General features: G+C 33.7%; 1 long non-coding RNA gene across 2 annotated transcripts in view; it reads left to right on the forward strand.

The window, feature by feature from the left end:
- LOC149789907 (uncharacterized) overlaps window positions 1–26,281 on the forward strand; it is a 2,017,354-nt gene that overhangs the window by 1,737,859 nt on the left and 253,214 nt on the right. The window lies entirely within an intron of this gene.

The raw sequence follows: 26,281 nt of genomic DNA on the forward strand, positions 1-26,281 counted from the left end.
TATATGTCGCCTAGGTCTCAGTGTTTGCTATATGTAATGGTGTTATATTGTGTGTATGCTATATTTTCTTTATGTTTGAGACAGCAAGTATAGATCAAATATCTTTCCCATTTGTATTTCTTCCTTTATGATGTTATATTGTATCTTTTAATTTGTTTTATGGTTTTCTAATTTTGACGATGGAATGGTGTACTATTTAGATTTTGTTTTAAAAAAAATAATTTCCTATTTTATTATTCGAGTGATAATATGTGTCGTTCCTCATAATATTCTTTAAAGATGTTGATAGGTAGGTTACGCTCGATCCAAGGTTCACGCTTCTTCATTCTCTATGTGTTTTTCCTGGTCGCGTTAGACCTCCTTTATTTAGTTTATCTGATTATGCTTTATTGAAAGATCCAAACGTATTTATGAGACCACATTATTCTATAGTGGTCAACCATGCAGTGCGGGAGAAGTTAGTAGGTTTTTAAACTAAGTGTTATACAGTATGTATTTGTGTCTTTATTTTGTCTGTTTATTTTCTACATTGGGTGTTTTCAAAGACTCATGATGGGCCTGTGCACTTCACTGAGCCCTGTGACTTAGCCCCATGATGTCATCGCCATTTACTTCCCCCTTATATTTTCCCTGTATCCCTTCCTATATATGTCTTTAGAATTTTCTTTCAGAGAAAGAAGAATAAAAATTAAATTACAAAATTCTTTTATTTTTTTCTTTCTTCCTTTCTTCCCTTTTCTCTTTTAAAAAAAAAAAAACGTTATATGGGTTTCTTTGAAATATTTGAAATAGAATTTGAAATTTTCTTTGAAATATGGCTGTTGTGGGGTGCGAGGAGGGGGTATGGGTATGGCATCAGCTCGCAATTGCGCTACGCGACCCTTCGGTCTGTAATACCTATTCCTCCCTCACCCTCTCTCCCCCAATTCCAACATCAATTGCGTTATATCAACCTGACGGTAAGTATCTATTCGTCGTAAGACGTATTGAGTTCTTGTTGTGGTTAATATTCTTATTTTTAGCACGTATCTTATTTAAAAATCTGTATCACCTGTCCACAGGATAACATCGTAGTTACTATATAGTCTATACATTTTAGAACGATTTTGTTTTCGCAGTCTAAATCTATGAATAAAATGTTATTTTTGTTATACTTATATTTTTTGCAAATTTTCATTATTAACTTTATCCTATTATGTTTAGTTTTATCACATTGGACAATCGTATGTAGTTTGGTGAAGTTCGCTGTTTTACATAAAGGGCATTTCGGCATTATCCTCAGCATACGATGTTTGATTGTTTCTTCGCCTGTTAGCCAGGTGTTGTGCAGGTATTTAAAAATTATACTTTGTGTTTTGACAGATCTTATTTTCCCCAATTTTTCCAATTTTTTTGTCCAATTTACCCCCTCAGTTGTCCTGCTCTACTCTACATTTTATATTTTTGGTTACCTCCTCCCTAATCCAAGCGTGACTTTTACTTATTAAATTTTGCATAAATCTGTTTTGTCTCTATATTTTAAAATTAGTTCTCATATGTTTGCGTGGCACTTCGATTTTTTTATATTAATTTGTTATTTTTGTATATCTCTGGTCGGTTTCTCAAGGTGAAGCCGAACCAGTAGATGTACGATGCTTCTCACGCTGTAGCCGGGTCTGAGTGCATTTTTTTAATCTATTGATTATGTTAGTTAATTATAGTAGTAGAGGGATCGGCAACCCCAAGCCCCCTCTACTTTTGGCCCTATATAATGTCTCTTTTTTTACATGATGCATTTTATGATTCCATATATAATCTATTATTTCGTTGTCTGTTTTGTTTAAAATTGTATTATCCATATCTATGGATTTAATTATGTAGTTAATATTTGAGTATAAATAAGTCTTGCCCACTTGGGCCCGCTCCATGATAGGTAATGGCGCCATGGCCAGATTTTCACATTTTCTCTTATTTTATTGATAATATGTTCATAATTTTCTACAGCTTCTTTTTTTTTATTACCAAAGTAAACCCCTAGAGCCTTTACAGTGTCTCTCAGTAAGTGTGTGTGTGTGTGTGGGGGGGGGGGGGGCGATAATCCAGGGTGGTTGCACTTCCAGATAACTATTTTTAAGATTTCGTGCTTGTTGTGGTTTATTTTGGAACCCGACGCTTATAGCATTTCCCCTCTCTTATAAAGATGTTGCAATCATATGCATGTTAGAGCATTTTTTAATTCTTTTTTAGGTTTGGTATTTGTATGCCTTGTATAATCAGGGCGGTTTAAGGCTCACTGGTGCCCTAAGCACTGAGAAATCTTGGTGCCCCCCTCTTTTCCACGTACACCTGAGAAGATAACCCTAGGGTGTACCATGATCAAGAAACAGAACATCATGATCAATTTGCACTAGTTGTATCAGTTTTTTTTACAAATCTTCATTCTTTTTTCTTTCTTTCTTTTCACCCTTTTCTCAACTTTGTGGTGCCCCCTTTGGCCCTGGTGTCCTATGCACGTGCTTAGTCTGCTTAATGGTTAATACGCCCCTGCTTGTATATCTGGGTTGTTTCTTATCGTGTGACGTAGGATTTATATTGCCATTACGCATTCTAGCATTGATAGTGGACATCCTTGTATCATTGATCGTTGTATTTCAAATTCTTTCGTGCATTTCCCGTTTAATTATCCCAGTGTGTAGGATTTTGGTCCATTTTGGAAATTGGGTCCGAAACCAAATTTTTTAAAAATATTCTTTATACAGTTTTGTTCAAATCAGTCGAAAGCTTTCTCCTGGTCGAAGAGTACCATAGCACTCATCATACCAATTTCATTTATGTAGTCAATTATAGTTTTAATGTTTAAAATATTGTTTTGTATATCCCTCCCCCACAAGTTTGATTTACATTAATTATCTTGTTTATCCTACCCTTTTCTGTATTTGTTAAAATCCTACTTAAAATCTTATAGTCCGTGTTTAAAAGTTATATAGGCCTCCAGTTTTTAATCTCGTCTCTATTCCCTTTCCCTTTGTATATAATTGTGATAACTCCCTCCCTCATAGATTTAGTCATTTTATTTTTACTTAAAACTATATTATTATACAAAGCGTTTAAGATCGGCGTCAGTTCACCGTGGAACTTTTGGTAGAATTCCACGATGAGTCCATCTTTCCCTGGTGACTTTTGTGAGTGTTGATATACTTTATGTGATTTCTTCATCTGAGATGACATCATCACATTGGTCTCTATGTACTGCTGATGTCATCTCACAGTCGACATTTTTTAAGTAGCTGTCGATTGTGCTGAAGTATATGTTCTGTGTGGTGTGTGGTGTATAGTTCTTTATAATATTTGGAAATATTATTTAGGATATCTTCTTTTACAGTATGGGTTACATTGTTTATTTTGATATTGGTTAAAATTGTATCACCCCCTTTTCTAAATTCTTCTCGCTTATATACGTTTTTTGCCTCGTTGTAGATCTCTGTAAATTTTCCCGCCCTTATTATTCTCCCCTGATTTTCGTCTTCTTCAACGATTTTAATTTTGTCTGTCAATCGTTTTTTTTTTCTTTCTCCATCGTCGTTTGTTGTTTTGCTTAGTTCTAATTTGAGTTCGTGTTTGTCTTGTTTCTCTGGGGTTTTTCCGCCCTCTATTTGAGTACTGAATATTTATTCCTTTTATTTTGTTTTTTAAAACATCCCAATCAATTATTATATTAATATTTTCTTCATTTTTGACGGTTTCAATTTCTTTTTTTAATTATTATTTCGACACATTCTTTGTCATTTAAAATCTTATTATTTAGTTTCCATAGTCCTGGCCCACATTTTTCTATTTTTTTTCATTTTTAGGTCAATAGTGAGCATGAAATGGTCTGATAGCTTTTGGTTGGTTATTGCAGTATCAATATATATTAATGGATCATACAAATTTCCGTAAAATTTATCAATCCTGCTAGACTGGTTTAATTTATAGCTACCCAGTTGAAATCTCCCCCTATGATTAGATTTTCCATCGAATATTGTTGTATTTAGGTATATAAGTTTTCTTTAAAATTAGTTTCTTATTTATATTAGCTGGCATGTACACATTTATATGATGACAATTAAACATTTTAACACGTAGCAACCGTCCCTTAAAAAATTCCCCCCTCCTCAAACCTTTCCCAGCTTTTTAAAAATATTATTGTTGCAACCAACTCTAATATCATTATTTACAAAATTGTTGCATATCTTTATTGCGTTAAGTTTGTCTTCTACTAAAATTTTGAACTCTGGCTTAATTCCATAGTGTGTTTCTTGTATCATTATTACATCAAAGTTTGTTTCTTTGGCTACTTTGTCTGCTTTCGCTTTGTCTATCCCATTGCTGTTGATAGTAGCGATCCGGAAATTTGTTTCTTCCATTTTTGCTTTACTCCCAGGTGCCGCATCACTTTTATATAGAATTTAATTGTATATATTTCAGTTAAAGTTATTATATTCCATTTTTTTTTTGTACACACACACCAGCACGCTCGACAAAGAGCGCTTGAGTAATATACAGTTTGATACATCCTACATGGTAGTGGGCAGGAATACATATACAGGTCGTTATCCTTCTCGACCGAAGTAGTAACATTGTTCCAATGCTAACACTCGACGTCCTCGATTTGTGCTTCATCGTATTTGCAGTCTATACACTTAAAGTTACAATGGAAAAGTGTACATGAACATATTTATACCATAGACAGAGCCTTGAAGTACTACTTTTTTCGGTCTAAAACTGTCCAAAAAAAAAAGGAAAAAAAACAGCATGTAATAGTTCATTTCGATACAGTTGCACAGAGCATTTGACGTTCATTTTGATGTCAATATATATTGATTTCGATTAAGTGCGATTTGTTTTCAAAACTGCTTTATTGCTGGTAGTGCTTCTGTTTTCAAGTTCGATATATAATATACCCATGGAGCAGTAGTAATACAGAAATCAGAACAACAACCATCATCATCATCATCGGGAGTATTATTATCGTATATGTTGGTCACATCGATGATCATTAATAAAAAGCGGTTGAAATATGAACAATATTCCATCTCTTCAAATAGCAAATAACCAAGCAAAGTGTGTGTGTGTGTGTGTGTGTGTGTGTGTGTGTAATTTTTAACGTAGCTTTAAAAAAAAATGCAATCATATCGCTACCATGTCTGCATTGTGACAGTTTATAATGATGTCTAGCAATGTGGCATCATGCCACAAACATACAGCATTTTGTCCCACCCAATCACATTATCCTCACACCAATATCTTAATGATGGGCGCCAAAAGAGGCAGCTGCTAGTACCATTTTTATGTCTTTAGTATGATTCGGCAGGGGTTTGAATCCGCGACCTCTCGCATCCAAGGCGGACGCTCTGTACAGACACTGCACCACCTGAGCGATCGCTTAGCAAAGAATGTACGATATTGTTTCCTGTTGTTCATAACAACTCGACCTGGAGACCTACCTGACGGAAAATGAAAGCGCATTATAACGTTATAATATACGAATCCGGAATTTTTTTGATTATTATAATTTTCAAGAAAGTTAGTGCCTTTTAGAATTTGACAAAGTGTGCTTGCAGTTGCATACTAAGGGGAGGGGGAGTTTACAACATACTTCGATGCTGACTACTGATTTGAAGCATAACATTAAAACTAAACAACAGCATAACATGTTTATATATCTTATTAAATACGTCTTCATTTGTCTTTCCGTGCGCCAAAATGCCTTCCTACACGAACATGTTCCATATAGGTAAATAAGTTGTACCAATCGTAAACAACCACCGATTTCGACATATATGATATCAATTTATAGGTTTCTCATCAGTTTAAATCAATCTGTGCAAAAAAAAAAACAAAAAAAAAAAAATAATTAAAAAAAGTGTGTGAAAATGAATAATAAAAATGTTACTATTTGTGACTCATTGTCGCTTGCGACTTTACCGATCTTCGTATCCTTGATGCTTCCATCCTTCCCGTTTAGGGATGGTAGCACCTACTTAGATGCTAATACTATAGATTTGAAGCATATAATTAAAGCTGTACAACAGTAAATAATATGTTTATGTATCTTCTTATTAAGTACGTCTTCATAATGTATGTTCGTGCGCCCAATGTCTTCCTCTACGAACGGTTTCGATATACACGAATAAGTCATATCAATAGTAAATAAACACCGATTTTGACAAATTTCATATTAATATATAGGTTTCTTATCTGTCTAACTCGAACTGTGCCAACAGACATGTGTGAACATGCAGAATACAAAAAAGTGTACTTTTTACTGAATATTGGGTTCAACTTTACTGATCTTCATATCCTTGCTACGTTCATATACCGTTCCCGTTCTGCGATGGTAGCACATACTTCTATGATAATACTATAGATCTGAAGCATAGAATTAAAGCTGTATATAATTATAAAATATGTGTATGCATCTTATTAAGCACGTCTTTATCTGTCTTTCCGTGTGCCTACATCTGACCTATACGAAAATTTTCCATATGGGCGAATAAGTCATACCAATCGCAAAGAACGGTTTTGACACGTTTGATATCAGTTGATAAATTTTTATCAGTCTAAATAGATCTGTGCCAATATAAATGGGTGAAAATGCAAAATAGAAAAGTTGGTATTTTTCACTCAGTATCGCTTGCAACGTTACCGATCATCGTATCCTTGCTACGTCCATCTGCCATTCCCGTTTTGCGATTGTATCACATTTTTTCGATGCTAATTCTATAAACTGTCACATATAATAAAAGCTGTTCAACGGTAAATAATGTGTATGCGTCTTATGAAGTACGTCTTCATTTGTACGTCCTTGCGTTTAGTGCCTTCCTAACCGAATATTTTCCATATAGGCGAATAAGTCATACCAATCGCAAACAACCAACGATGTTGACAAGTTTGATATAAATTGATACGTTTCTCATGATTCTAAGTCGATCTCTGCCAATAGACATGTGTGAAAATGCAAAATAAAAAAGATTGTTCTTTTTACTGAATATCGGGTGCGACATTATCGATCTTCATATCCTTGGTACGTGAAACTACCATTGCCGTTTTGCGAGTGTACCACATATTTCGATGCTAATACTATAAAGTTGAAGAATATAATTAAAGCTGTACAACAGTAAATAATATGTATGTGTATCTTATTAAGTACGTCTTCATTTGTCTGTCTTTTCTCCAAATGTCTTCTATACGATCGTTTAACAAACAGGTGAATAAGTCATTACAATAGTAATAAACACCGATTTAGCAAAATTTGATATCAATTGTTAGGTTTCTCGTCAGTCTAAATCGATATGTGCCAAGAGAAATGTGTGAAAATGAAAATAAAATAGTTTGTATTTTTGACTCGATATCGGTTGCGACTTTAACGATCTTCATATCCTTGATACGTGTCTCTACCATTGCAGTTTGCCACGGTACCACATATTTCAATTTTAATATTATAGATCTCAAACAAGGAAAGCTATACAACAATATATAATATGTGTATGCATCTTATAAAGTACAGCTTTGTGTGTCTGTATGTCCGCTCAATGTCTTCCTCAATGAGCGTTTTCCATATAGGCAAATAAGTTATAACATTAGTAATTTTTTAAAAACGCTATTTAGACGAATTTGATATCAATTGGTAGGTTTCTCATCAGTCTAAATTGATCTGTGAAATATATAAATGTGTGAAAATGCAAGTAAAAAAGTTGATATTTTTTACTTGGTGTCGCTTGCGATATTACGGATCATCAACGGATCATCATATTCTACCTACGTGCCTCTACCCTTGCCGCTTTGAGATGGTACCATATAATTCGATGATAATCATTTGAATGTTAGTGCTCCTAGATCTTTACAACACGAACGTTTATCTTAGAGTCGAATAAGTCATACCAATCGTAAGCACACACAGATTTTGACAAATCTGGTATTATTTGGTAGGTTTCTCATCAGTCTAAATTGATCTATGCCTACAGAAATGTGTGAAAATGCAACCTAGAAAAGTTTATATATTTTACACAGTATCCTTTGCGACTTTACCATTACCAATCTTCATATCCTTGTTACGTGCCTCTAGTATTGCTGTTTTGCGATGGTATCACATACCTCGATGCTGATACTAGTGATATGAAGCATATACTTAAGCAATAAAACAGTAAAAATTATGTGTATGTATCTTATTAAGTACATCTTCATTTCTCTGTCCGTGCGCCTATATCCTTGCAACATGATCGTTTTCTATAAGGCTAAATATGTCATGTTAATCGTAAAAAAAGCTACAAAGATTTGGACCTATTTGATATCCAGTTATTGGTTTCTCATTAGTCTAAAACGACCCGTGTTAATATAAATGTGTGAAAATGCTACCTTGAAAGTTGCCTTTTTTGTCTCGGTATTGCTTGCGACTTACCGATCTTCATATCTTTGCTACCCGCTTCTACCCTTGCCGTTTTTTGATGGTTTGTATATAACCAAATAAGTCATGCCAATTGTAAAGAACCACCGATCTTAACACATTTGATATCAGTTTATAGGTTTCTCATCCTCCAAATCTTTCTGTTTTTAAGAAACGTTTTTCTAATTCAACTAACGGGTCATCACGCTAAAATTACGCTACTGACAAATGTCACCTTAATATCCTACATACTAAACTTAGACAAGCAGGTAGTCTCCTGAAATCCGACCTTTACATGGTGAATTTAGTTAACTCTTTCACGTGTGCATGTGCTTATGATAATGAAGAAGTTGAACACTTTGTCTACTGCCCCTTACCTAATGCCAAAGATCCCAGCTCTTTCGCTCTACCTTTCAATACACTTCTTGGTTAAGTCTAGATTTATCATTGAAAAGTGACGTGACTACTCACCTACAATATGATGTCTTTCTGCTTGTGTGATGACACGTTAGTTGAATTAGAGAAACGTTCTTAAAAATATAAAGATTTGGAGGATTTCGGATATCATCAGGCAGAGAGTTCTAAAGACGAATCGTATATGGTAAAAGGTCGTGTGAAAATATAAAGTTTGGTTGAGATTGGTGTGATACTTTGAGAGTAACGTAGACGATAATTAGATGCCTCATATCTCCTTTGTGGAAGAAGTTCGTTTAAATAGTTAGGTACTTGAGCATTTATAATCGAATACATAATGCATAATCTCTTCCTTTTCCTTCGTTGTGCAAACCAAGCAGTTTCCGCATAAAGAGACTATCTAGAAGAATTAATGGGTATAGATCTGGAACGATCCGTGCATCGTCCATCTGATGTTCCCCCCTTTATTCTGATCTTTCCGAATCTTCAATAGAACAATTATCCCAGACTCCAGAAGTATATTCTAAGGTTGGACTTATGAATAGTGTATATAATTTAGCTGAAGTCAACAGTTAGTCTGCATTTAGACGGTAGTGTTTTATCTCCTTTCTTATACATCGGTATGTCATACGCTAGCTTGCACTGTGTTAGGAACACGTTGGCTGGGAGTGATTTATTTAAATGTATTTGCAATGGAACATACATTTCTTCAACTATACTTGTACAAGTTTATTACTTATTGGATTGGTTCCAGCGGTTTTGTTTAGGTCAAGACTAGTTACTACATCTATAATTTCTTGTTTATTTATAATGATGGCAGAAATAAAAGTTTAATTTCTAACTTCAAAATGCGGTAACTGTTTGTCATAATTTTTTAAACGTGTAACAAATCAAACTTCCGAGTTCAACAGGTCGCACTTCTCCTGATCACTTGTTGCAAATTTAGATGATCATTTCGTGGAGGTAATAGGTTCCATGTCTTTGTAGAATGTACTTGTTATCTCATTATTTTCCAATAAGGTCGAGGATTTGATCCGATGGCAGGGGTTGAACCTGCATCCTTTCGGTCGCAGGTCTGAGACGCTAACCACTGAGCCAATGTTGCTCCTCTTAAGATTAATATACCCATATGATATTTTCCAGTATCATACGTAACTATATGATACGTTTAATAACACCCAATAACTCAGCAAATGCCGGCATGACGACCTATGAATTGAAGGTGTAATGACGAATGTAATTTAAAGTCAATTATGTAACCTATTTTTATGCTTTTTATTGAATATCATTTCTGTCATGTGATACACATAACATAATCTTACATTTAAGATTATTTAAAATGAAATTTATGAAATTCGTTAAATAGTTTCAATCTTTTGCGACTCTCGTGAAAAGATCCTTCATTGCTGTTCATGTAATTTTACATGTCATTATATTTCTTTATTGATTTGCACTTTGGTTACAAAAGAGACACCTTTTGCAATTTAAAACTTATTTCATCTATACTACACTAGTATAGCTCATGAAATGAAGGCAGTTTACTTGGCCTCTAATTCATCTATAGGGAATGATACCTGCGGGAGACTGCTCTATCTGACCAGTGTGTAACTATGGAAACGGTAATTTAGTGACCTCTTCTCCAGCCTCGAGCTTTAGGTTAAGACTGAAATTCGCTGTCTTATGTAATGTTCTGTATCTGTAGTTCAAAGCTGGGAGAATTATACAAAGAGAATAGGAAGTAAACCCTTCTGTAAATGGAGCAAACTCGCACTTTTACATTGTAAAACTAATTTATCTTACAATCATTTATTAATAATTAAAAATTACTGAGTAGTAACTAAGAATATATAAATTCTTTAGATGGAGACCCAAATTTCATTTTTTAAATTATCGTATTTTTTATGTTTACTTTCCAGATACATTTTTAAAAAAAATTCTCAAGAAAATATGAAATCTAACAAAAGATGAACGAAAGTCTTATTATTTTGATTTTTTGTAAAGAGCAAAGAAAGAAAACTATTAATGACATAAGCTTTCATCATGACATATACACACTAGCCTCCACAGGAGGACCTTTATGACAGTACGGTTAAAATAGAAATAAATATGCATATACAGTTGTAAACTTTCCCGATTTATGACTAAACATTTATACTGTGATATGGTATTCTTAGTAAGTAAAATGTGTATTATACAATGAATGAATAGGAGGTATTCGATGAATGGACTACACGCATTTCAGGTGCAGTGGCTACTCAAGATTATTTACTGATGCACAAACTAGTTATAGTTGTCATACTGGTTGTCATTCCAGGGATACTGACAGTCAGTGATTTCCACCTTGTAAAATCTTTCCTCTAGGGCGGACAATGATAATAGTTTCTGAAGCTGATTTTATTAGCAATGGTTTGCAAAATAACAACAAATATCTTTGTGTTTTATCAACTCATTATGGTTCCGCTGCTTTGGTAGAACAAAAAGGAATGTTCTTTATTGTTTTATGAATTTTATGCCCTGTGACAATGGCCAACATTTTGTAGGTCAGATCACTTTGGCATAAACTTATTTTATGCATGGCAGTTGGAAATTACGAAAATCTTCTTAGAGGCGAGCTGTATAATCGGCAGTTATATTGTTATTCTGAAAGAGTTCTGATAACTAAATAAATAAGTAAATAAATAAAAACACCGTCTTTTATCATTAAAAGTTGCCAAGTGTTGTTTATACATTGTACGTGGCGTAATTCGTAAGTTTACTCGGCATATTTTCAACTCGTTAACGCCTGGTAACGGTCATACTTTTACCTAAATATGTGGGTCCTTTGAGAGCATCGTAAATGTATGGAGGAAAAGAAATAATTGTATTTTATGCTCATCTCAAAAGATTTGTTTGTATTTCTGCGAAATAGTCATGCCTAACCAGATAATAGCACAGACACCCCCCCCCCCATTGTAACTACAAAGCCTTGAGCAAGTGCGAAGTTACCAGTTAATTTTATTGTTTGTTTCTATTTTTCAAGTTGTCTTCGTGTGTGCCCGCGTAAATTGAAAGCTTGCTATTTCTAGTCAATATCGTCAATCATATTTGCTCCATTATTCCATGCAGATAAGAAAGGAACTAATTTTGTGTTGAATTTGTGCCCCCCCCCCCCCATCCCACCCCGCCCCGGCACGGTACAATAAGCAAACACTTGATTGAAAATAAAATAAAAGAAACTAACCTTGCATTGTTATAATGTATTCCTTCTTTTTTCATCATGCGAAATTTACAGAACAAAATATATCAACGAACTCCGTAAATGTAGCGGATGCCGGCATGCGTATGCATCCTTACCGTGTGTGTATCGCTAATGTCAGATAAAAAAAAATATCGCAAAAGAGACGAAAATATCACCAGATTGCTTGAAGGCGCCTCCCATTCACGCATGATAAGTTTCAAGATGCAAACGGACCAAGATTATATTGTATCCAGGTTAACTATACGACGATATCTCGCAAATAAAAAAAAAAATCATTATTTTAAAGAACATACAATGTGAGTGCAAATGATAATCTTTTGCTAGTATGAGTTACGAAAGTATCATGGGGGGGGGGGGGGCGGGCACCAGACAGATGACCCCCCCACAAAAAATAAAGTGTTTTCATGTACTCTTGTATACCCCAAGATGTGTGTGCTTGTTTAAAGTTTAAAAAAGGAATTTTGATCAAACTTTTAGTTTATAATTAGTCCTAGTGTTTTCTAAAGGGTAGTAGTCTGAAACATGGGTCTTATTCCCATTTTCAGATTTCATATCCTTGATTTTTAGTGATCTTTGTCAAGAATGTTCTATGTTCCGTGTATGCTATGTGTATCAATGCTATGGTGTGTGTATGCTGTATAGTCTGTGTGTAGGGACAGCAATACTATGTCAAATTTGTCTCTGTTGTCTTAATATATATTTTTCTATGGACTTTTCAAATTTATTTGTTTGTCCTGGTATAAATTTAGTTGCTTTTGAATTAATTTGCAATTTAGAATTCCGGCGAGATGAACGGTATACTACCATTTGAAATTAAAATAAAACCTTTTGTTTTATGTGATTGACTATGGTGTGGTGTTTCTCACATTAAAGTCTATTTTCAAAATGAGGTAGGCTGTATTCGAGTCAGGGTCCGCACTTTCTTTCTTTATTTATTTGTGTTTCTCCCGATTCGAGTTAGGCCTCCTCTCTAGCATTTAATTTATACTGTAAAAGAAGTAAATATCCAACCCAAAACCCCTTAGGAAGCTTTATACATTTACTGGTTTGGTTTTAGCATGAAAAACATAAGTGACATCTACAAAAATAATAAACTGGTAAAAAGACTAGAAACAACAAGGACCTTTAGAAGTATAAAGGAACTTTTATGTAAATATAGGGAAAATGAGGAACTTTGGGGAATTGAAACTAAGGAAACGTATAATTGGATAAGGGAAAATTTAACCTCTAAAATTAAAAATAAAGTAGAGGAGGAAATATCTCGGTTAATTGGGACAGACCTTGGAGGTACTGGACCAACATCGGCTCTACAAAAATACAAAGCTTGATATTCAAATATCTACACGACATATGCATACATGTAAAATATATCATGTGCAAATGTGCGAACTTCACAAAATATCATGCGATGGCACAGTGCGAGTTTAGGAAACAAGACAGGATACAATTAATTATGGAGATATCCAAGAAATAAAAATACAGAAGAAACCAAGTTTTATATCAAGACGGCAACTTTAACAAAACTTTAATAGGAAAAATAACAGATAACATAACTAAAACCATGATGGCGTGTGACCAAGTCATAAACATAAAAAAATGAATAGGCAAATTTTTTTGTAATCCTTTCAGATTAATTAGAAAAAAGAACTTCTAGGAAGATTTGTGAATGGGAGGGACGGGGCTGCAAAGGGTGAAAAGAAGGGGAGGGAGATGGGGCAATGGATAATCTCCCCTTAAAGGGGACCATCACAAAGTGAACCCTTGCCCTCATACCCCCACCCCGGATTGGAATCTGCTGTAGCCGCCACCCTTTTAATTTCTTATAAATTTTCCTAAACAGCTTCAGTTTCTTTTTATTATCCATTACAATTAAAATTAAATAATTAAATAGACTTTAATTATATTACGTAAACTATCACAAATCCTAATTATCGGGACAGAGAAACTATATGGGAAAAGTACGAGATAATGACGTCATGGGGCTATGAAAGAGTCGGGAAAACACCTCATATAGGAAACTTTACATACATACATACATACACGAAAACAAAGGATCTAATAAGTCTCTCTTCTAATTCTATTTGCTCAAAATGTGCAGCTCTCGCACTGAACGGTAAATCCCCACTGTGTGTGTGTATGTGTGTGTGTGTGTGTGTGTGTGTGTGTGGGAAGAACAACCATTTTTAGAGATATTTTCAGAAATCCAATAAATAATTTGAGACGGCCTAACTTTAGGTGGGAGAAATAAAAGCAAATAAAAAAGTGTATGGACTCCAACTCAATTTACAAATCCAATATGTGAATAATGACACAATATATTTGCACACAGAACACATTAAGTTTTTTTTTTCTTAATTACATTATAATACACCGTTACTTAGCCAAAATTCAAAAATATATTAAATAAATAAAAATAAACCTTTTCTTGATCCGATTATAAGGTCCTAAGATTACTGGGGAGATTTGGGAAAAAATAAAGGCTATCCCAACATGGATGCAACATATAGCATACACAAACTATAGCATATATATATATAGCACACACGGGATATAGGCGACCTCTAGCCAAGGTCAACCAAGAGTATAGGGAAGGGATTTCAAGTCAGGTGATGGAAAGATGGAAACCTATTCTGAAAAACAACCCTATAGATAAAAATAGGTTTTAAAAGAAATACCCCGTTAAAAAGGAGAATTAAATTTTTTTGACCTAAATTCTTTTGCATAATATAAAACATACAACACATGGGGGGGATAAATACACATACAACACTATAATTTTTTGGAAAAGTGGGGTGGGGGGTCTGTCTGGTGCCGCCCCCCCTCCAGTACTTCGTCTTGTGGGGATAAATGTACGTCATTTCCTGCTGGCGTCCTCTATAGGTGGAAAATCGTATCTAAGTAACAGTGATGTATACTTTTATTTCGAGAAATTAAATTATTTTTTCTGTACACTTTATAGGTTTTTTTTGGTTCTTTTTGTTCAAGCATAATTACTTTTAATCATGTTATGCAAATCTGATGTATAAAGAAAAATGTTGGTGCATGGCCGGTAACTTTTATACGTCATGGCAACGGAAAATAAATTCCGCGCATGCGCATTTTGTGTGGGAGCACAAAAAAAACCCACACAGAAACAAGCAATCTACTAAAACAAGCCATTACGTGAGAACTTGGCCTGAAAAGAGCAAATATAGGTACTATAAAATATTGCTAGTCTCGGATTTGACAATCCTTAGTTTTTTTATGCTGATGAAACATTTTTCAGTAGAATTTTTTTTCCTACAGTTTAAATGCCTAATTTTACTGTTTATAATCATACATGTTCAAATGTACGGGTCACATATAACAATATCGTCGAAATATTAACTGATACCATGCTGGATTTATATAGAATGTCTAAATAATCATAAAACTAAAGGTGTAATTGATTATAACCAATATATATTTTTTGCAATAACAAGATAATGAGATCCGAACATTGACCAAACAGTACTTAGAGAAATTCAATATCGATTAGTTCATCCTCAACCTCCAACTGATATACTTTATTGCAAGGGTAAATGGTACCGTATTGAAAGACGTGTTAGGATAAAAGATACCGTTGTTAAAGAATATCCTGACCGACTGAGATCTTAACATCGTACATCATAGCGGAAAACTGTGCAAGCCAGTATACATATTTGCATTATGCTCACGCAAGAAATATTGTATCAACCAAATGGGTTTCTTGACCGAGCGATGTCAAGCCCTTGCGCGAATCCCGCTACGAGTCATAGGTTTCCCCGATTCAAAGGAATCATGTACAACTACTTCTGCAAACTGGAAAGTCCAACGCGTCCAATCTATCAGTAATGTTACTCTAATTAATACATGACCACAAATCCCAACTTCCCAATTGTATGTCAATGTCACAACTGCAAAGCTTCTCTTCGCTAACTTTCCGTAACTTACCGCCAGTATTTCACGCCGTGAAACTATACAACTCAACAACCTAATACAGGGAACCGTTTTTACTACGCCACCTTAGGCCTTTTAAATCATGATTTTTAGCTTCATTTCGCCTGTAACTTTGTAACATATTTACCACCACAGCAACAATAAATGGCGCCCGCCGACGGCGGAACAGTCCTTTTCTGTTGATTCCATCGTATAATTTACCATCTCCAGTCATAAATACTGCACCTGGAGTCACACGATCAATTCACGCAATTAGATTTGAATACGGACTACTGAGTGACAGGGATACCTGAATTCACCAAAAGTAAACCATGTCATCTTGAAACTCACTTACACTTCACTCCGTAACGTTTGCCCCTAGTAATTGGCTAATTATTTTGGTCTAAAGACTATAATCCCAGCACCGACTTCCCATATTCAAGTAAGTATATAAGGAATCCTTAAAATGGAGAGCGGTAAACAAATGCGCATACTCCAAAATATATTACAATATTATACATACCTTGGAATTTTATTAACTATTTTTGTTTACATATTTTCATTGTACTCGTGGATGGGTAATGTGATTTTGCGTTCTGCCTTGCTTATAAAATGTATTGTCTTTGGTCAACAAAAGTCGATTTAGAGAGGATAAGAAAATAAGTTTTGTTAAACGATGATGGAATTAAATAAACACTGGGGACAATATCGTACGTTGCACATAAATCGCAGAGATTAATTGAGATTTTGCTTAACGGTCAATCAGTCCGCACTCGAAGTAGGGAAATAAGCGAATAGTGCAAAAGCCGACCATTGTCTGATAATAGACGTACATCTATCACAGCCATATATTGTAAAAATCCCATTACTACAGGTAAAAAAGAATTAACTACAACTGCTTCTTTGGGGCGTTATGTGTGACCAGTGTATATTAGTACTGTGTTAAAAAAATATTGCGACAAACCAAAGTAAAGAAAACAGTCACTTTTATCAATCAGTCCATATCGTTTTACAAATTATACTGAATAACTGACTTCAGTAGAACTCAGAAGAATGTATTCCTGTAAGCACATCACGATTGCGGTGTTTGTACATTTATATAAAGTGGGATCATTTTACAAGCAAAGTATACATTTAAAAATTAACACTACAAATGAGACAACGCTTAAGTACATACGGATTATAATCGTGAGATGGCAAAGAATGGTTCATATGTTGAGAGGTAACCAATACACCAACAAAATAAGAGTTTGTAAGAACATCTTATTTCCTTCTTAGATATACTTAGCCATAATGCAAATTGTTTCCTAATATGAAACATGTAAACATATTCCGACCATGCTGGAAACAAAAATAGTAAATTTAATTTAGTTCAGCGTAAACTGTAACTTAGTTCTTTCCTTTTGGCATGGTGTCTGAATAAAAAAGTATATTTCTCAAATTTGCTAACCACTACACTGTCATTATGTAATTAGATACCTAATTGCTGTACCATGGTTGTATACATATATCTATAAATATATATAGTTTTGTGGACATGTACGGTTGAATAATACCATCCCGTGTTTGTGTAGGGAAATGCGTACATCACAATCGCACTCGTAAATTTGAATCAGTACCATCTCATGAATGGTTAAGGGCCGTCCATTTAGTATGTACGCAGCGAGGGGTGAGGGGGGGGGGGTAACCCAAATGCATAGGCTTGAGCATGGAGGTATACTGATAATATATGTACGCATTTAAGGGGGGGGGGGGCGCTGAAACCTCGAAAATAAGTTGCATAATACGTAACCTGTTCAACTTGGTTCAGTAGGCTTTTGCATTTTAGCGGACATAAGACAAACTTGTCCCACCCAGTCACACTATCCTGACACCAGGCCGACTAATCCGAACACTAACCTCTTAATGATCGGCACCAAAAGAGGCAGCTGCTAGTACCATTTTTATGTCTTTAGTATGATTCGGCCGGGGTTTGAATACGCGACCACTCGCATCCGAGGCGGACGCTCTATAGACATATTGCACCATCGGAGAAGTCGCTTAGTAAAGAATGTACGATACTGGTTCCTGTTTTTTATGACAACTCGACCTGGAGACCTACCTGATGGAAAATGAAGGCGCATTATAAGGTTATAATATACGAGTCCATAAATACATAAATATTTTTTAAATTATAATTTTCGAGCAATTAGTGTCTCTTAGCATTTGACAAAGTCTGCTGGCAGGATCGTACTAAGGGGAGGGGGGTTACAACATACTTCGATGCTAATACTACTGATTTCAAGCATAAAATTAAAGCTAAACAACAGCATATAACATGTTTACATATATTATTAAGTACGTCTTCATTTGTCTTTCCGTGCGCCAAATACCTTCCAACACAAAGATTTTCCATATAGGTAAATTAGTTGTACCAATCTTAAACAACCATATATTTCGACATATATAATATCAATGTATAGGTTTCTCATCAGTTTAAATCGATCTGTGCCAAAAAAGTCGAGAAAATTAATAATAAAAAAGTTGGTATTTATGACTCATTATTGCTTGCGACTTTACCGATCTTCATATCCTTGATATGTGTATCTACCCTTCCCGTTTTGCGATAGTAGCACATACTTGGATGCTAATACTATAGATTTGAAGCATATAATTTAAGATGTACAACATTAAATAATATGTGTATGTATCTTATTAAGTACGGTTTCATATGTCTGTTTGTGCACCCGATGCCTTCCTATCCGAACGGTTTCCATATAGGTGAATAATTTATACCAATAGTAAACAAACACAGCTTTTGAAAAAATTCATATTAATATATAGGTTCTCATCTACCTAAATCGATTTGTGCCAATAGACGTGTGTGAAAATACAAAATAAAAAAGTTCCACTTTTTACGGAATATCGGGTGCGACTTTACCGATCTTCATATGCTTGCTACTTTAATACACCCTTCCCGTTTTGTGATTGTAGCACATACTTCGATGCTAATATTAGAGATCTGAAGTGTAGAATTAAAACTATACAATATTATAAAATGTGTGTATATATCTTAATAAGCACGTCTTTATTTGTCTGTCCGTGCGCCTAGATCCGACCTATACGAAAGTTTTTCATATGGGCGAATAAGTCATAACAATCGCAAAAGCAACGGTTTTGACACATTTGATATCAGATGACAAATTTGATTTTAATTGATATGTTTCTAATCATACTAAATCGATCTGTGCCAATAGACATGTGTGAAAATGCAAAATAGAAGGTTTTGTTCTTTTTACTGAATATCGGGTGCGACTTTACCGATCTTCATATCCTTGCTACGTGAATCTACCATTGCCGTTTTGCGATCGTACTACATATTTCGATGCTATTGCTATATATCTAAAGCATATAATTAAAGCCGTACAACTGTAAATAGTATGTGTATGTATCTTATTAAGTATATCTTCCTTTGTCTGTCATTTCGCCTGTCTTCCTATACGATCGTTTTCCATACAGGTGAATAACTCATAACAATAGTAAATAAACCCCGATTTTGACAAATTTGATATAAATTGATAGGTTTCGCATCAGTCTAATTCGATCTGTGATAGTAGAAATGTAATAAAATGCAATATGAAAGTTTTGGTATATTTGACTCTGTATCGCTTGTGAATTTAACAATCTTCATAACCTTGATACGTGCATCTTCCATTGCCGTTTGTCTCCGTATCACAAACTTCAATGTTTATAGTATAAATCTGAAGCATACAAGGAGAGCTATACAACAGTATATAATATGTGTATGAATCTTATTAAATGCATCTTGATGTGTCTGTATGTCCGCCAAATGTCTTCCACAGCGAGCGTTTTCCATATTGTGTATTGTTCCACTTCCTATTTTTACACTACCTAATTTTGACCTAGTTTAATAAACACCCATTTCTACAGAGGACACATCTGTCGCAGCCTCGACATTTTTTTACACTTATCAGCATTGAGTCACTCGGACAAAAAGATTTGTCAAAAGTCATATCATTATTATTAATGAAGTGAAACAAGGACACATACGATGAAAAAAATAATACATTTCTCCAATTCACTTTTTTCCAACCAGGAAGTCCTCTTAAAATCTTTACCAACTATTCTGACAAGGCAAATACAATTCGTTCCATACCAATCATCCAGTCTGCTACTCAACATGTGTTAGCTATGTGACTCACAGCTGATAACTGCATCTCCATCACTTTTTTAGAATTGTGTTTTGTGTTTTACGTGAATATGTCATTATTGTTTTTTCTGAGGTGGTTCTTGGGTATTTTACTTTGGAGTAATGAACATGAAACACACGTTTATGGTATATTTCATAAATAAATCAGCATCCTCTACATTACTGCTAATTTAAATAAAATTACGTGTATTACTATTAGGATTTTTCTCTCAAAAATAGGCAATTTTACTTTAATAGTAAATTTTCAAACGTCCATTAAACTAATCTTGATATTTAACTTATTTTGACAAATTAATTCTTTCTAAATGTCTTCTGTCTCCTATTATTTGCACTATTAGAGAAATAAGTTATGAAGTATGCAAAACAGTTTTGTACCTTAAACAGTACATGTACATTAAAGAATTGGGGTTCTGCATATTCACAATACCATTTAATTATTGCAAGGGTATTGTACACTAAATCTAGTATTTTTTTTATTATAAGTAAACAATTGTATTATTATACCATCATGATTTTCCCTCAATTTTATTCTTTCAGCTTTTCCAACAAAATATCTGTTCCAAAACAAATTTTTTGATAAATATAGGAACAAATTCTGAGTAAACACCATTTTTCTTTTGTTGTCGTTGTTAATGGTAGACTGAGAGAAGAAAATGTAGCAGCATATAATATGAACTTAAGTGAAGTTATGAACTTACTAAGCCTGGATTTAAATAAATATTATCACTTGTATTTCTAATGACAGCCACAATCCTCTTAGTTTGGGCTCAAGACCAGCAATAGCGAATAGAGGTATTTCGAAAGACATATAGCAGCTCACTCATTATAATGTTACTAATTAGCATTATTGAAAACTTCTTAGATATCAAAATAAATAGTATATATGTATGGTGTTTGTTGGCGACATTGGCAGATTATTCACTCCACATCCTGGTTCCCGGGCAGTTTTGATCTCTCACAATAATAATCACGGGCACAGTGGCTCGTTACAAAGAAAATCAACAGATTTGGGTTCTAACCTGTAACACTATTAACATATTATATTGTTACAGGTTAGAACCCCATCCCTTGATTTTCTTTGTAACGACCCCCTGTCATCATGGGCAGTAAATTTGAAACATACTACTTCCGGGTCAATCTATTTTTAAGGTGCAATATATACTAGTACATAATGGGAGGTAACTCAAGTTGTGATATTCAATTAAATTCCTTAATTAAAAAATGGAAATAAATAGGTAAAAAGGCAATTATTTATTTTGCAAATGAATATTTATCGAATATTTAACATTCAGCAGCGTAAATATGCATTTATTTTATTGATATTTGTGGCAAGAGTGCAGAAAAGGACGACGTGCTTCGTGGGCAGATGGAAATCTGCCCATGAACTTTTATCTGCCCACGAAACCGTCTGAGGACGACAAAACTGCCCACGACCCACCTTAAATAATAGTATATATATATATATATATATATATATATATATATATATATATATATATATGTATGTAGATATATATATATTTGTTCGGATTACACTGTGCAGTGTATCATTACCTTAATGTTACACTTGCTACATTTTTTTGGATTGAATTGCTTACATAAGTATATATATATATATTTTAGCAGCTAATCTAATTTGATGGTGTCCAATATATGTAATTTATCTACCTATGGACGATGGGTTTCAAAATAAAATGTGTTTTTTAATATCCAAAATGTCATTGAAACTATAAATGCCACGACGCCACCACAGTCAGAGTCCGATTCAAATAATCAACCACAAATCAGTCAATCTGATCTGATTTCAAGATATTAAACTATATTTGTTGCACTTACATTTTAAACTTACAATGGAATACAGAACATACTACCGAATATAATGATTGTGAAGTGATGGTTCAGTATAATTAACAAGGTGTAGTATTTCAAAGATTTATATAGAAATGGATCTAATGTTTAAATTAATTTTTGAGTTGTATGAGTCTTTAGGTGATGAATTAAACGATTTGGCCTCTTTTCGAAGTCTGTACATCCCCCTGTTTAGACCAAAATAGAAGCACGTATTGCTCTAGCACAATAAACTTGTGTTAAATACTATTCGTCGAGTCTTTTTCATTTTAAACTAGTCTTGTACATATTTCATACTTCTTAATATAAATGTAGCACTATTTTGAATGTGCCGTCGATAGTGAATGGTATGCCTCGATATGTGTATTTGCCAACCAGCGTAATATTAATAGTATCAAACAGAAATATATTTTTCCCTTGTTCACTGTACAAAGCTGCAATATGAAGATATACTTTTTTATTCACATTTCAGTTGAATTTCTGATCTGAGGAGTAAGATCTGAGATTGTCCACCAATCTACAACAATTAAACAGATGTGGACAAAAGAACAATCTCCCCAACGGCAAGAGATGTGTTAATTAGACCATTAAGTATGTGTGCCAGAAGCTTTTAACGGCGAAATGACTTTTTGAGCCTACTACAAAATTTGCTGACTACAGAAGATCAACTTCTGCATCCTTGTTTTGACATCAATATTATACTTTATTGTTATGCTGAATTAAGACATACATTTTAAACAATATCTTTCAATATTATAACTTTAATATTATCAAATTAAAAATCTTCTCTCAGGCCCTGTGTTTGTTCGTTTAATAAAACGTAGATTACTCGTGCTTTCAAAATATTTTCTAACAAGATTTACTGACCTTTGGAACTCCTTTTATGAAAGATGAATACCGTTTTTATTCAGAAATATATTGGTCTCAAAATGTATGTTGTAATGTAAAGACATTTGTTTTCACATTTAATGGCTGTCAAAATAAAAAAGGAATTGCTTGCTTGTCCTTTTTAAAGGAATTTTAAGCTTTATTATACACACAATATCAAGTTTAATAAAAAGAAGCACAATAAGTTGTAAAGTGAATCATCTTTTACTAGTAAACGTGCTAGTAACAATAACACATGGTTATTTCCCAAACATATGTATTAACAATGCCCTATATCAAACCACTGATTTTGTTATCTCTAAAACCTGATGTAGTAACAATAATACATAGCTCTCCACCAAATCCAAATAGTAACAATATCCTAATTCTATGCACTGATTTGTTTTCTTTAAAAACTGGTGTAGTAACAATGATACATAGCTCTCCACCAAACTCGTATAGTAACAATACCCAATTTGTAGGCACTGATTTGTTTACTTCAAAATCTGATGTAGTAACAATACTACATAGCTATCCCACGAACACATGTAGTAACAATATCATATTTCCAGTCACTAAGTTTATGATCTCCAAAGCCAGATGTAGTAGCAATACTACATAGCTCTCCCCCAAACCCATGTAGTAACACTACCCTATTTCTAGGCACTGCTTTTGTGATTTATAAACCTGATGTAGTAACAATAGTACATTGCTCTCCTATGTCATAATATTACTTGCTAATGTAGCATTTCTACATTGTTAAACTTTAAATCCCTTTTTGATAATGCTTTTCCAAGGTAACTGCATTGTTCTGAAGCTGTCATCATCAAGCCTGTTTTAATATGATGGCCAATAATACATTCTTGATGGAATAGCGGAAGGTGCAACGTATACAAGATATCCAGTATATTGAAGTATACAACATTCTGATCATCATACATTATATATAATTTCAACAGTAACGTAAGGCAAAATTTCATTCTCAGGTAATAGAATTAAAATGTCAGTAGCATCTCATTCAGTAATTTCTGGTAGTTCTTCCATATAAGGCAGATATTGGGGTAATTATTTCATTAGGAGGCTGTTTGAGTTTCATATTAATTCTGTTCTACTCTTCCATCGATCACTTTTCAACATATGGCCTACATATAGAGTCATTGTCTCCACTAATACATAGTTTTCCTCATTAGTTTTCTGAAAATATAAAATAGTTTACTTGAAAACATTGCTGACACTAGCATGGAAATTTTGTTAATATTATTTTGATCCACTATGCACACCTCATACAAGTATTCTAACCATATACTCTATAAATATCTGAATCAATGATCTTCAATAATTTGAAAATACCCGATATTATCTTATGAGTAACTACTGTAGATAATATAATTGGAATGCTATATGTAACTGTCAGGTAGAAAATTGCAATAAATAGACAAGTTTAATCGAATTTCCATTCTCAGATATATATATATATATATATATATATATATATATATATATATATATATATATATATATATATATATATATATAAAGAAGAAAACTGTTATCATTTAAAATCTGAATGCTAGCAAAATGAATACTGCAAGTGTTAAGTATTCTAACAAAATATTACCCAAACTTAACTTACATCTGCATCTCATTGTGAACAGACATTAACCTTTTCAAGCTGATTATTTTGCCTTGATCTCTTGTCTTCTATAATTCCCATTCAATACTACATTTGGAGAATGAATTGGTCTGAAATCAGAGATTAGGAGTAAAATACATATAAACTTGAATTAGGTCATACTTATCCAAGCTACACCTCCATAAGTATTGTCTGATCCAGTGCCCCTCATTGCATCTGTCTTTTCAAATCCAGTCAGGGTATGCATGCATGGTTGTGGTTTAGAGATATTGATACTGGACATGCTATGACATACGGGGAGAGTCCCGTGCTCCAAGTGTTTGATGTAAGGCCCAAGTACTGATACATAGGAACCTGTCTCTGTATGAATGTTAATTGTATACATGAACAAGGATTGGGGATCTCATGATATTTCTACTAAGGCTCTTACAGTTTTAAACAAATGTAAAATTACGGTGACCGTTTAACTCTTAAGAAACAAGGTATTATCTGTGCTAGACTTCCTATTCAGAAGTGACCCACTTGAAAATGATATCCAAATGATGTCAAAATGCAAAGAATTGAAAAAGGAAACAAAATTAATGAAAGTAATAATCAACAGCATGAACGTTTCCTGAAAAGTAAGCTTCTCACATCTTTAACAATTGATGATCAGCATAATAAGTACAACCAAAATTGCATGTTGTCAGCTATAAAAATGATATACATCATGATAATGATGGTTACATTTGTTATGATGATAATTACAAGAAGCAATTAAATATAATGAAGTTATTATTATTATTATTATTATTATTATTATTATTAGTATTCCTAATATAAACACGATACAATTTAAGCCAAAATGGAGATTCATTTACCATAAACTTTAAACATTTCTTTTTGTTTAAACTTTTTAAGAAGACGAGAAAGTTTTACCATACGCAGAGTGGTGTATTGCACACAAAACAATGCATACAGCATTTATGTTATACGTCAGTAGCATTAATCACCAGTACAATAAGTATTGATATTTTGGAACTGCAAGGATAACAAATTGTGATAAAGTTGATATCTCACATGTTTTTACTAAAACCTACCTTGGGTGTATGTAGAGACTCAGAGTGTACTAACAGACATTTCTTGGACTCCTTTCTCTCTTTCCCACTGTGTCACAGAACTTGATTATTAATGTTCAGCGAGTTTATTGATCTGGTGAAATTAAGTAATTATTTTTCACATCTGCATGGTATTTGTGTGAAAAACGGGAAAGGATTGTGTTTGAAAATACATATTTACTTTATATAGGAACTGATATTCAAAAGTTTGAAATCTTGATATAAATGTTTTAAATGTCTATAAAATATGACCTTTAAAACTGTGTATGCTCTCAACAGCACAAAGACTTAATGGTCTAATTAACACAGGAGCTTACCCAAGGGCATCACTGGAGAATGGGAATACCCAAGAGTGTAGTTATGAAGCCTAATTTGTAATATTTAGTAGTAAGAATATTTTCAAGATGGCATTGATTCATTTCATATTAAAATATTTAATTTACCCTGTTTACATTCAGTATCAGTTAGACCAGAAGTTGAAAGAATGCGTCATGTTCCTGACAATTTGGTATTAATGATAAACATTAGACTGCATGCGATTGCAAAACAACCACTTTCTTTTAAGGCCAATAGACTTAAGATTTCAAATGGACATTAATGTCCATACTCTTATGATGAGAGAGTAAGAATCATT

The sequence above is a fragment of the Sinohyriopsis cumingii genome, chromosome 10, assembly GCF_028554795.1.
Source record: "Sinohyriopsis cumingii isolate HCF-2022 chromosome 10, ASM2855479v2, whole genome shotgun sequence".
Classification (NCBI taxonomy): Eukaryota; Metazoa; Mollusca; class Bivalvia; order Unionida; family Unionidae; genus Sinohyriopsis; species Sinohyriopsis cumingii.